This window comes from Notolepis coatsorum (assembly GCF_963971535.1).
Source record: "Notolepis coatsorum genome assembly, chromosome: 6".
Taxonomy (NCBI): domain Eukaryota; kingdom Metazoa; phylum Chordata; class Actinopteri; order Aulopiformes; family Paralepididae; genus Notolepis; species Notolepis coatsorum.
Genome location: NC_140170.1, coordinates 13,939,057 through 13,953,244, shown reverse-complemented (window position 1 = coordinate 13,953,244; position 14,188 = coordinate 13,939,057). Strand labels below are relative to the sequence as shown.

Genomic DNA, 14,188 nt, shown 5'->3' with positions numbered 1-14,188 from the left:
CCGGCAACGCTGAAAGTAAAGATGGGACGAGGAGAGGTGTCGTGCAACCGTCTATTCAAGTCACCGTCCGAGGCGGAGGACTTCATTCGGAAAAGCAATACAAACATTCCGACTGAGAGGAACAGACCGGCCCCGGTGGAGCATACACCGAGCGACGGAGAGTGAGAGGCCGGAGCAGGTACCTGAGGCTGGCTTCACGCGAGGCCTGCTAGCATGCTAGCTATCCAAGCTAGCGGCCCTGAAGAGTGGAGCGGGCTCCACACGTGGGCTGCTAGCATAACAGCTAACGAAGCTAACGGCTCTGGAGCACGAGGGCTGTTAGCACACCAGCTAGCAGCACTGTTGTAAACACAGCCGACGCAGATTTCTCAGTCCTCAGAACGGTAACACTCGACTTCTCTATACGGTATTGTCTCAGTCACGAGCATGAATATTGACTATTTGAAATGTAATTCAGACGTCCTTTACTCTTAGAGTATCGGTTTCTTTAAAAAATAAAAATAAAAATTGTATTGTCTGTCACTCGAACTATGCATTGAACTGCGCATAGATTGTTACGTATATTATCTTTGTCCAGCTCTGCCCGGGCGAAATGAATATCACAAGTTTCACTCAAACAGACTGTATGGGCTTATGAACCGTTCAACCAAGGTGGGTGACCCCCTTGCTACGAGCTGTCTGCGGGTAGCAGGTCAATACTCTCCTAGCTAACACTGCTGATACTGCATGCTTTTAACTTTCTTTCTTGTCACAGCAGTGCACATCGCCGCCACCGACGCTGCATTACCTCAACAATGGCAGCACGGTAATGCTCGAGATGTATTACCACAGTGGTATTATTTCAACATGTGTTATGAGTACTTCACTTTACTCAAGATTAACTCGGACGAACTGTGTTTCAGGTGCTTTTATCATCTGCATAATGTTCTATGCACTGAGCTCTGTATAGATTTATTCTCTCTGTTGAGCGAAGGGGGGTTCCCCTATTTCTAAATCGTTACAATATACAATTTTTAGTATGGTTAAGTTATGTAATGTGGTTGTGGTTGCTGTGACCCGGTCACAGTGCCAAATGATGTTTGATCGACATCGGACAAGATATTTGAAGGGGGGGAGGGGAGGGGGGATACAGGGATTTTTGTTTTTCATTTCTTGTGGCTCGTTCTATTATGTGTTTGCTCTCGCCCAACAGGACCTTAGCGTGGGGATGTGTATATGTTGTGGTGCTCTACTTCAAGGGAATCACGTTCAGTCATACTGCAACCTGGTTGGACTATGGCTAATTTAAACATCTTGATCTGGAATACAGGGGGTCTTAATATTCCACATAAACGCACAAGTGTACTAACATGGTTGAAAAGGTAGGAGTTGGATGTGGCTTTGCTGAGTGAAACGCATCTTTTAATGGCTGACAGTGCAAAACTTGCAAACAAATTTTATCATAACATAAGCTTCTCTTCTTTTAGCACTAAGTCCTGTGGAGTAGCCATAGTAGCTAAGCGAAAGTTGAATATTAAACTATTAGACGTGTGGTCTGATGCAGAAGGTCGAATTACTATTGCTAAGATGGAATACTCTAACAGGAAAATTGCTCTGATAGCCGCCTATGCCCCTGAATGAATGAATGAATGAAAACTTTATTTAACAGATTGCAGAATGGGTACAATACAGTACGGCTCAATACATACAATTGTTAAGGGGATGCAGACCTGAGAAAGACGTTTGTCTTGTTTCCATCAGGGTCCCCCATTTTCAATTCATATAGACATTTATGACATACACAACATACATGACATTTATGGCATAGGGACATATAGGTATTTAGTACTGATACATTTGTGACATAAACGTTATTCAAATATACAGTACTGTTACCCCTAGATCCTGACAGAGTATATATGATGGGGAGGGGACTGTACATTATGAGGGGGTGGGTGGGTGGGAGAGAAATATACATACGGCGGGGAGGGAATATATACATGCGGTGGGGAGGAGAATGTCTATTAGGAGGTGGTGGGGGTTTTGGGCATTTACGGTGGCCGGTTTCGAATTGCAGCCTCCCGTAGGCGCTCTTTAAGAGCGGTTTTGAATGTGGGTAGTGATTCACATTCCTTTACAGCTTTGGGTAGGGCGTTCCACATTGTTGTGGCATAATTGTGAAACGTGTTTAGTCCCTTGTTTGAGCCGAATCTGGGTTTTACATGATTTGTTGAGCTTCCTCTGGTGTAGTGGTTGTGGTATTCACTGACCTTTGGGAAGTATTTTGACATGTACATGGGTACCCCGGTCGTATAGTGTATCTTGTAGACCAGGCCCATTGCAAGTTGCTGTACTCTGTCGTCTACTCTAAGCCATCCTAGGTTGTCAAAGTGGGCGGGGGTGAGGTGGGTTCTGGGGTTCAGGTCAAGTAGTAGTCTGACCAGTTTGTTTTGTGATGTTTGTAATTTTGTTTTAAGTGCCTTTGAGGTGCTTTGGTACCATGAGGTGCACGCATAGTCGTAGTACCCTTGAATGAGTGCTCCTGCCAGAGTCTTCAGGGTATTCTTGTTTGCCAGAGAGGAGATCCGGTACAAGAATCTAGTTCGTTGGTTGACTTTTTTTATTACATTGGATGCCATTTTGTCACAGGAAAGATTTGCCTCTAGGATGGAACCCAGGTAGGTAATTTCGTCTTTCCTTGTGACAATATTGTCACCCACTGTAACTGAGAAGCCGTCGGTCTTGCTGAGTTTGTTATTTGAACCGAAGAGAATGGACTCTGTTTTGCCCATGTGTAATGATAGTTTGTTATCAGCGAGCCATATGCAGATTTTGCCTAGTTCCGTGCTGAGGGTTTTTTCAACCTGCAACTTGTTCTTGTCAGAGACCAGCATAATGTGTATGATGCTAACTTTTATACTGTACTCACTACAGAGATGTTGAAACTACCTGAGTACTCATTTATAGTGGGTGCTGATTTCACCCACTATCCATTGATTGATAAGTCCAGTAATGCTGAAACCCACGATCAGATGCAAGCGACCGCGGCCCTACGTGCCTGGTCTAGGGACACGGGGGTTATTGATATGTGGCGGTTACTCAACCCAACCGCGCAAGACTACTATTTATTCTCCGCGAGACATAAAACTTTTTCCAGAATTTATTATGTTTTTTCTTCCTGAGTCTAGGCTATTCGATAGCTTTGACGTTGACTTGAGGCCCATTGCACTGTCAGACCACAAATACATCCTCCTTAAGGGTTCACTCAGTAAAATAACGTCCCGTGGCCCTAGATGGCGCTTTAACTCAACGCTGCTGAAGAACGATGAATTCAACCTACAATTTAAGGAGAAGCTCATTGAATTCTTGCAGTTTAATGCTGGATCGGTACAGGACCCCAGAATTTTATGGAATTCGGTTAAGGGGTTTATTAGAAGTAACACCACTCTATTTGCTTCCAATCTCCGCAAGGGTCGTCTCTCCAAGTTGGTAGAATTGGAAGAGCTTCATAAAACAATGATGTCTTCTATGCAGCACAGCTACTCTGGCGGACTGAAGCTCCAAATTAAGGTGGTGAAAAAGGAGATTAACTCCATTTTAAGACAACAGTCTGAATTTCAAATGCACAGAACAAGACAACACTACTACTTTCATGGGTCTAGACCTAGTCACCTACTCGCTATGAAGATACGGGCCAGTGAACAATTTGCGGATATCCCTGCCAACAAGAACCAACAGGGGGAGATAACCACCAACCCCAACAAAATCAACGATACATTTCACTCGTTTTATTCCAACCTGTACGAGTCAGAAGTGGTCTATGATCATACCAAGCTGGAGGACTATCTTAGTCAAATTAACTTACCACAAATCTCAGAGGATGACGCTAAACGGTTAGCTGAACCTATCACACTAGATGAGCTCAGGGAGGTGATTGCTGACATGCAGCGGGGCAAGGCTCCTGGTTGGGACGGCATTTCACCGGAAATCTATATTGCGTTCTGGGATGTACTCGGTCCCTTATTACTCTCAATGATTTTACACTCAGTCAAAGATGGCAATTTTTCCAGGGATGTCAATATGGCACGTATATCTGTCCTACTCAAGAAAGATAAGGATCCCACAGAATGTGGCAGCTATAGACCCTTAAGTCTCCTCGGAGCTGATCTCAAGCTATATGCTAAGGTGCTAGCCATCCGACTTCAAAAGCATATGACATCTCTGGTTGACCCTGATCAGACTGGCTTCATAAGAGGCAGACTGGTCACGGATAATATCAGACAGTTACTGCACGTGATTGATGCCGGCAAGGATGTCGCAACCCCTACGGCTGTCATGTCCTTAGACGTGATGAAGGCCTTTGATAGATTGGAGTGGTCATATTTATGGGCAGTCCTCAGAAAGATGGGGTTAGGTGAGGGGTTCATTCACATGATCAAAGTTCTCTACACAGGGCCCTCGGCCATGATCTTAACAGGGAAACTCTGCTCACCACTCTTCTCTGTCTCGCGCTCTTCTAGACAGAGTTGTCCTCTTAGCCCCGGACTCTTTGCTTTCTCACTCGAACCCCTAGCTCAGTACATAAGACAATCCCAGATTATATCCCCTGTGTCAATTAAGGGCACACATCACCATATCGGCTTATACGCAGATGATGTACTCCTATTTATGCAGAACCCCGCTGTCTCTCTACCTCATCTTCTCCAAGTAATAGATGATTTTGGCAGTCTATCTGGATTTAAGATCAACTGGCCAAAGTCAGCCTTCCTTCCACTCAATGAGACTGCGAAGGCAACCATCCTCCCAGCAAACATACTCATGGTAGAGCACTTTAAGTGTCTTGGGATTGAAATATTCTCACTATTAACAAGACAGAAAACTACTCCAGCTTGGGTGACAGGATTACGAATGATTTTAACAGGTGGCCCAAATGAAAAAACTCATTACAGGCCCGTGCCTCAATTATTAAGATGAATGTTTTACCCAGAATTAACTTTATCAGCTCCATGCTACCGTTATCTCCTCCTGTTGGTTACTCGCAAAAACTGCACTCTGCTGCATATAAATTTGTCTGGAACAACAAACGTCCACGCTTAAAGAAATCTACTGCACAGAGGAGTAAACTCGACGGGGGTTTAGCATTTCCAGACTTCAAATATTATTTTCAAGCTTACTCTCTGAGACCTCTCATCACTTGGTTTGACGCTCAGGCAGCCGTGTCCTGGCGACCATTGGAGGAGAAGATGGCGTCCCCACATAGACTTCAAGATATTGTGTATACCAACATTTCAATTAAGCAATGCAAATTGTGTGATCCAGATTTGGCGTGACACCCAGAAAGCGTGCACTAACCGCCATAAATGGCACATGCATTCCCCCCTATTCAATAACAATTTACTCCTTATTGGACAACAACCCATTAGATACCCTAGATGGGAGGGGAAAGGCATCCATACATTGGGGGATATCTTTGATGACTCTGGTCTCCGATCTTTCCAGGATCTATCCAACGGATATGATCTCCCCGGAAACTCCCTTTTCTTTTATTTACAAACGTTCCATGGGACGTTCCACTAGAGCGGCACCGGTTTCACAAATTATTTTATGACAGGGAGACATCGAGAGGCTTCGTCTCTGACTTTTATCGGCACTTACTTATGTCCTCATATAAGGACCTACCCCTAGATACGATTTGGAGAAAGGATATCCCTGAGTTGGATATAGATTTTGATTGGGATGCAGTCTGGGAAAATATTAGGCTATCATCACGCAACCCAGATCACCAACAGATTCATCAAAATTTTGTAATTTAGGACTTATTTGACCCCCAGGCCATTGAACCTAATGGGTCTCAGACCTGACTCTCGATGTACCTTGTGTCCAGACGGTGCCATTGGAACATATATGCATATGTACTGGGAATGCCCTCCTGTTGAGATCTTCTGGGAAAATGTTACCTCTCAGCTATCAGAGATTTTCTCTTTGACCATACCGACCTTGCCTTCTGTATTATTTTTAAATGATGTTTCTCAATTGCCGACCTCTGTACATGTAAAGAGACTCATTTTGGCCGGCCTTACGGCTGCCAAAAAGTTGATTGCTTCAGGCTGGATACAACCAGATAAGTTATGTCCGAAGGTATGGACTCTCACCTATTTTGATGTTATTTATCTCGAGATTTCCACTGCACGTGTCATAGGTGTTAATGAAGCCAATATCGCAATCTGGTTGGCTGCGGTGGAAAAGCGAATAGAACGCATATGACTTTGGAATTTGAGTACTGAATAAGGTATTATATGAATGTCTCACATTGGGGTCCTGGGGTGAGATGGGGGGGAGAACGAGCGAGTGTTAATGTGTGTTGGTGTTTTTTGTTTTTGTTTTATTTATTATTTTTCATTCTCCTATGTATCCTATCCCAGTGTCCTATGTATATTTTCTGATCCCCTTCTGATTTGGGTCTGCTGGTCATGGGCTCGGACTGGGGGGGTCCGTGGTTCGGGGTCTCAGGAGGCTCATTATAGTATCTATTATGTATCTATTTTTCCTTTATAATTGTCTCTTATTTTAAGTCTGTTGGAATATTTTATTTTTATATTAGGTCTTGTCATTATTATTATTGTTGGAGAAAATGAGATACATTTTTTTTTAATCCTAATCACAATTATTTTTCATTGATACTGAAATCACGATTATTAAAACACGATTGATTTGAAAACATCGTATGACGACAGCGATTTGTTTTACCTTTCTTCTCGACCAACTAGGCTGCCGTTCTGTGGTCTTCTACAAGTTACCAAAGACGCTTCACGATAACTGGAGAATGGCACGCGGCACGATGATCGTTTTATCTGAATCATATGGAAGCATTTCAGTTTGACAATGAACCGTAAGAATGTACTGGGAATGCAGATGCTCTTTCTAATAATGATCATATCCTTCAAAAGAGCTTGGATAAAGTTCAGGAAGTCCTCATGTGTCTGATAACATAATCACAATAATCACAACTACCTACCTCGTATCATTCCCCATATATACTCTGTATGATAGAATGTACAATAGTGCTGTATATACCGTATACATTTATATATTTATATTTACTGCATATATATATATATATATACTAGTTGTAACTGAGGGGTACAATTCCCTGACTGTATTGATAAGTATGGTATCATTAAACCACTACCGCTTTATGTACTTTAACTACTGGCCATACAGTACACGATATCTAAATATGATGAACACTTTCCACAATGAAATCGGTTCCAGTCAAAGGTAATAATCAAATATTTAATGGAGCAAAAGGTACATAGAATATTTATCTTACATTTATCATTTGAATGCACTTGTAAGGCAAATGAGTACTCGTAGGCAAATCAACACTGAATGTCCAATCTCTGGTTACGCAGGAAGCAAGTATACAACCTGGCTCTTAGGGAATTATATCTATGGTACACTTAATGATATAGCGGGATATTCTGGAGGGGGTCCTCCCGGTTGTAAGCCGGTAGGGGGGGTAGGAGAGCCGTCGGTAGTAGACCGTCTGGTCAACGATATCTATGGAGACTTCAAGTACAGAAGACAGTGCAATAGACTCTTGATCCGCAGATGAATACACCTTGGTTCTCTTGTAGGCTGTAGCTCCACAATGAAGAAGAAGCTAGGCGACCTCAGTCTCTCTGAGCGCCGACTCAACTTGACTCCTCTCGGGGGTAAATCCAACACTCACAGGCGTCGGCGATTATCCGCTCCACAAATCACAGTACCAAAGCAAATATATATTCCAGCCGCATAGGGCTCAGCAGTCGTCGGGTAGGTAATCCAGTGTACATGTCCCTCGGTCCTCGCCTAGATCTCCTCGGATGAAAGCGCCATGTGGTCGGCCCAACCTGGATAAGACTCTAGATAACACGAGGAAGCGTTGGAGATGCTGGTCACTTTAGAACTCTAACCGCACGATGCACCATACACGATAGACTATTATTACTTGATAGAAATACGTCGCACTCGACGGTACAGTGCCAAACTCTGACAATTCAGTTATTAATTCGCACGAGGTCTCAATGCTATTCTAAGGCCAAACAGGCCATACTTCACCGCACGTCGTATCGTGGGTGAGGCTTCACGTTCTGTTACTAAGTTGGGAAGAAGGGTAAGGGACTTCTACATTTACTTGCGCCATATTTATATGCACGGTGAACAAATAGTGCCACTCTCATTTCGGTAGCCGTATCCCTGAGCGGAGCCGGGGCTAGTACGGACATGTCTCGTCGGTACCTTTGAACTTGACGCCAGGGGCTGGTCCCCTGGCGCCTGGTCCTTTGTCCAATAAGAGAATGAACTATTATGGGCTATAGTAGGCTAAAGGGATATTCCGTGCATATGTACAAGGAATATACAAGGGATATCAAACGACATACAAATACTATTCAATATATATCCATAAATAAATATATATATTCGGTTTAATGTGATCCTTCGTAACAGCCGCACCCTAATTAGTCCCACCTAATTAGCTAAGCAGAGACAGATTAACCGCACTGTCCACTACTCAATGTCCGCTGTGAGGGTCAGTCAGTTCACAAAGTCATGGGGTCATGGTCGTCATCGATAGTATCGGGGAGCCTTGGCAGTTCTATTAGCCTCGCCACGGGTCGGGTGTAGGTCCGCCCTTGGACGAGCACTTCAGCTGCTCGGACCTTTCCATCGGCACCGGTGATCACTTTGCTTACGCGGCCAGCCGGCCACATAGCTCGGGGTAGTGACTGGTCGATAATCATGACGACTGTTCCTTCTGTCAAATTGTCTCTCTCTTTCACCCATTTCTGGCGGGTCTGTAGAGACGGTAGGTAGTGGAGTAGGAAGCTGTTCCAAAACTTGTCAGCCAATACTTGACTGTACCTCCACATTCTTCGGCCGTTCGCTTCTTCAGGCCTGTACATTGTCTGGGGTAGCGCGGGGTCCAGCCGCACCATCAAGAGTGTGTTGGGGGTGACTGGGTCGACATCTGCTACATCACTTGAGACGTAACCGAGGGGCATTGAGTTCAATACTCCCTCGATCTCCGTGAGGACTGTCATTAAGACTTCTTCCGCCACGGTCTGGGCCCCAAGCACGGCGTACAGGGCTGTCTTTATAGAACGTACTTCTCGTTCCCAAGTTCCACCGAAGTGAGGTGCGTTCGGGGGATTAAACTGGAAGTCAATCTGGGATGGAGCGAGGTGGGTCTTAAGTTCGGGGCCCATAGCTTGGAAGCTCTCTCTCAGCTCTCTTTCTCCGCCTTTGAAGTTTGTCCCGTGATCAGACAATAATGTAGACGGTTTTCCTTTCCGTGATGTGAATCTTCGGAAGGCCATAAGGAATGATTCTGTGCTCATGGTTGGAAGGAGTTCGATATGTATCGCTCGGGTGGTCATGCATTTGAATACAATACCCCACCGCTTCTCGGTTCCTCTTCCTTTCTTTATATACAGCGGGCCGAAACAGTCCATACCGGTGGAGTGAAAGGGCTTGTCGCCGAGTCGGAGGCGACAGGGAGGTAGGTCAGCCATCCGGGGTATACTGGGCTGGGCTCGCCACTTACGACAGTCTAGACAGGTTCGCTGGAAGCGCTGCACTGCTTCTCTCCCTTGCAGTATCCAATAACGACGTCTGATCTCCGCGAAGACTCTCTCTGCCCCTGCGTGGTGCACATCCTCGTCGTATTTCTTTATGATCAGCTCTGTGACCTTGTGTCGGCTGTTCAAGACTATCGGGTACTTGACGTTATCCGGTAAGTCTGGGGCTCTCCGCAGACGACCACCCACTCTGATGAGACTATGGGCGTCGCTCTCGGGGGCTAGGTGGAGCAGTCTGCTGTCTGATGGGACGGGCTTTGCTCCCTGTAGACAGTCTAGCTCATCGGGGAACGAGTCTCTCTGGGCTCGTTGTAGTAGAAGAAGTTCTGCTTCTTCGTAGTCAGCTGCTGAAATGTCAGTCGTGGGCTGAACCTCTGGGTGGTGCCACAGAAATGTCTTTAGCTGCGCACTCTGTAGGGTGAGGCAATCGTCTATGTCGGGGTCTGTGGAGACGAGTGTGTTCAATCCACAGAACATAGGTTTCTTGTTTTCGGCCTCCTCTTTACTCGCCTCCCGTGGGGTGGGTGTAGGCCACTCTTCTTCGGGGAGCTTGAGAAACTCTGGTCCGTCACTGTAGAGGTTGTGACGGGTGAGGTCATCCAGGGACATTCCCCGGGTGATGACGTCAGCTGGGTTGTGTTTGGTGTCCACATATCTCCAGCTCGCTACTTCTGTTAACTCTTGAATCTCGGTGACTCTGACTCCCACGAAGACCTTGTATCTGCACGAATCAGACCGGATCCATGTGAGTACTGTCGTGGAGTCTGACCACAAGATTGTTCTTTGCACCGGGATGGTGAGTTCACGTTGGATTAACGTGGCGAGCTGCGCTCCTGCTAGGGCTGCGCAGAGCTCTAGACGCGGGATAGATTGTTGCTTTCGTGGCGCTATTCTTGAGCGAGCCAGGATGAAAGCAGTATGTATTTCTCCTCCCTTCTCTCGGGCACGCAAGTAGGCCACCGAACCGTAGGCTACTTCGGAGGCGTCGCTGAATACGTGCAGGTCCATCTTGCATGTCTCTGGCCTCACTGTGGGTGGGAAGTAGCTGCGGCGTATGTTAACACCTGGGAGTGAGCGGAGTTCCGTCTCCCACTCTCTCCATGTGGATGCAAGGTGTTCGGGTATGGGATCGTCCCAGCCCTGGTCCTTGTCCCATAGCGCTCTTACAATCATCTTTGCCCTGGTGGTGTAAGGTAGAATACATCCCAACGGGTCATATTGTCTGGCGAGTGTTCTGTATACACTCCGTCTGGTGGTCGGTATTGCCGTCGACCTTTCCTGCTCCTTGGTCAGGTGTTTGTGTCTATAATGGAGCGAGTCTGTTTTGAAGCGCCAGACTAGTCCTAGTGTCATTTCTTGGGCTTCTCCTGGGATGGTCGCCATCCAGGTCTCGCTGCTCGCTGCCTTGTCCTCGGGGGAGAGGCTGCGCAATACTTGCGGGTCGCTGCTGGCCCACTGCCTGAGATCAAAGCCGCCTTTGATCAGGGAGGCGCGGAGCTTGAGTAGAAGAGCCTCGGCTTCTTCTGGCGTCGAGACGCTTTGTAAACAGTTGTCCACGTAGAAACTATTTGTCACACTTTGTCGGACCTCTTCATCTGCTGCTGGGTCCTTTGCGACGTGTTTTTGTAGTGCAAACGTAGCACAGCATGGGCTGCATGTGGTTCCGAAAGGGAGGACTTCCCATTGATAGATGGCTGGGTGCTCATCTCCGATCCTCTCTCTCCATAGGAACCGCAGTAGGGGCTTGTCCTCCTCCACTAGTCTCACCTGCAGGAACATCCCTTTGATGTCGCCGCTGATAGCCACCTTGTCCTGGCGGAAGCGTAGTAGCACGCCTAGTAGAGAGGGGCCGAGTGTTGGGCCGGGCAAGAGCTCTTTATTCAGATTTTGTGATCCGATCTGGTAGCTGCAGTTAAACACAATACGATCCTTGCCGTTGTGGTGGACCTTGTGGTGCGGCACGTACCATGATTCGGTCGTCTGATCGGCCTCTTTAATGTCAATTTTCTTTATGTGTCCCGCTGTGATTAGCTTGTTAATCTCAGCGCGGTACACAGTCTCTTGAGCGGGGTCTTTGGCTAGGCGCCGCTCTGTGTTCAATAGATACCGCTCCGTCGCTTCTTTTGTGGCGTGAAAGGTGGGCATTCCCTCTCGCCTCAGGAGTGGAGTTGCGTATCTCATCACTCCGTTGACTGTGACTCTCTTTGTCCCTTGCTCGAGGAGGGCTATAGCGTAAATATCTTCCTTAGAACGAATGTCTTTCTTTTCGTTCTTAAAGGGCATTGTCTCTAGTGTCCATAGCCTCTCGACATGCTGCAGGAGAGTGGTGTCTTCTTCTGTCACTCTGGAGTGGAGGCAGCTAGTGGCTGCTGTTCGGTTAAGAGACTTGGCGAGGGGGCCTTGTAATGTCCATCCTAGGCGGGTCTCGACTGCTGCAGGACAACCTCTGGGTCCTGTATGGACCCGGTCTATCGGGACTATGAGGTCTGCATGGTCGGAGCCTATCAGCAGGGTCGGGGTGGCACCGTCTATGAACGGGATAGGTAGTTGACGCAGGTGCACATATTTATCCATCAGCTTGGCGATGGGGTAGGTGTACTGCGATAGTCCTATTTCTTGGCTGGTGAAAGCATTAGTAATCCTATACCGTCTCTCTGGCTGCCCGCTTGCTGCGATAGTGAAGGAGACATTCTCGCCCTTTATCGTCTTTAGATCTCTTCTTATTGTCCGAATCGTCATCTGGTTTTCGCTCCCCCGCAGCCCCAGCTGGGCCGCAGCGGACGTGAGGAGAAGGGTCTTCTCTGACCCGTCATCAAGGATGGCGTAAGTGTCCATGACCTTATCTTGGTAACTCAGTGTTACGCGGACCACCTTTAAGAGCACCTGGGCGCCCCCGCTGCTAGCGGGGTCAATGTACATAACACTTGCCTTTGTGCTGCTGGATGGTGCAGGCTTTCTTCTGTTACTGTCGTGTAGGACATCTAGGTGGGCTCCGTCACACCGACTACACCTCTTCTTTAGGCGGCACTCGGCTGCCATGTGACTGCGCGCACATCGGTAACAGCGCCTGTTGGACTTTATCCAGTGACTCACTTCTTCAGCGGTCATCTTCTTGAACAGGTCACATTGTGACAACCAGTGTTCCTTTTCGCAGTACGGGCACACCATCTTCCACTTCTCTTTCATCGAGGGGGTACTGTGGTTCTTGCTGCTCGGTACTGATTCTGATTGGTGCATGACAGTCACCAATCTTCGGCCATCGTTTGCTCTCCTAGGTCCCTCTCTGGAGCTTGGTGTGCTCCGCACGAACGTATCCAACCGTAGGCTGCTGACTTCTCTCGCCAGGAAGTCGGCTAGGTCTAGGAGGGATGGCTCGGGACCGTTAGGATCACGGTGGTCTCTTTGCCGCCTGAAGCGCTCCTGTCGGGCGGGCGGCAGCTTCTCTAAAATCCTCTCGACATTTGAGTTTGCGTATAGTTCGTGCATACCCTTTTCTCGTTGCGCCCCCAGCATCCCTACCAGGGATTGTACTTTGATAGACAGGTCGTCTAGTGAGCGATTGTTGCTGGGGGTAGGCGGTCAATATGCCTTATCTCTTGTATTACGTAATCCCATATACGTCCATATCTTTGGTCTAGTGCTGCTAGAGCCGCGGTGTATGGGGTCGTAGAGGTGGCATAAGCTAGCGCTATGTTGTGCGCTCTGGGCACTTTCAGGTGCTTCAATAGGATAGCATACTTGTGGCGTTCATCAGCTACATCCACCATCATTGTCTCTAAGCACATCCGTAGCTCCGTGTACTGTGCTCGGTTCTCATGGGTGAAGTCTGGAAACGTCGGTGTGCCAATGTATGACGCCGTGGATGGCTGGCACATCGGTGAGCGTTGGAAGAGAGGCCTCCTAGGCGAGTCTCCTCTTACGCCTCTCGGTGGGCTGGTACCGGCAGGGTATCCAGGTGCTATTCCTCGGGACTGGTCGTGCGTCATGCTCACCCGTGAATAGAGTCGGGGGTCTGTAGCGCAGAGCCGCGGGGGTAGATCCTGGTCTGTACTGGACCTCCTGGTCCTGTGGAGTACTGTGCTGCTGTCGGGCTTGACTCTCCTCCTCTCCCTCTTCTTCTTCCTCTGTCAGGTCCTCTAGATCCTGTAGTCGTCTATTTAGCCTCTCCGCGGTGTATACCGTTCCTTCCTTGTAGCTGGGTCTCACTGGGACCGGTCGGGGAAGGAGTTCGGAGGGGGGTATAGGCTCTCTCTGGTGGTCGAGTTCAGGGTCGCTTGATCGGTTAGGGGAGGGTGCCCTTGACCCGTGTCTTGACGAGGCCCTGGAACCCCTTGTGGAGGGAGGGGGTGTTGCCCTGGCGATCAGCTGCTCCATTAGCTGCGCTTGTAATCGGTCGCGCTCGGCTTCGCGCTTGGTGAGAGCGATGTCGCGCTCTGCTTCTCTTTGGGCACCGGCAGTGGCGCGCTGGGCTTCGGCGGCGGCGCGCTGGGCTTCGGCGTGGTCTCTTACCATATTCTCTTCCGTCTGAAGGCGTCTAATCTCTAGACGTATACGATCTTCGTCGCTCCGTTGCTGCGCTTGAATGCGTT

At 47.9% G+C, this 14,188-nt stretch overlaps 1 protein-coding gene across 1 annotated transcript in view; it reads right to left on the bottom strand.

Annotated features, from left to right (window-relative positions):
- The window catches only part of LOC311229381 (collagen alpha-1(VII) chain-like), a gene marked incomplete at its 5' end in the record, with an annotated part of 170,676 nt that overhangs the window by 69,300 nt on the left and 87,188 nt on the right, over positions 1 to 14,188 (bottom strand). The window lies entirely within an intron of this gene.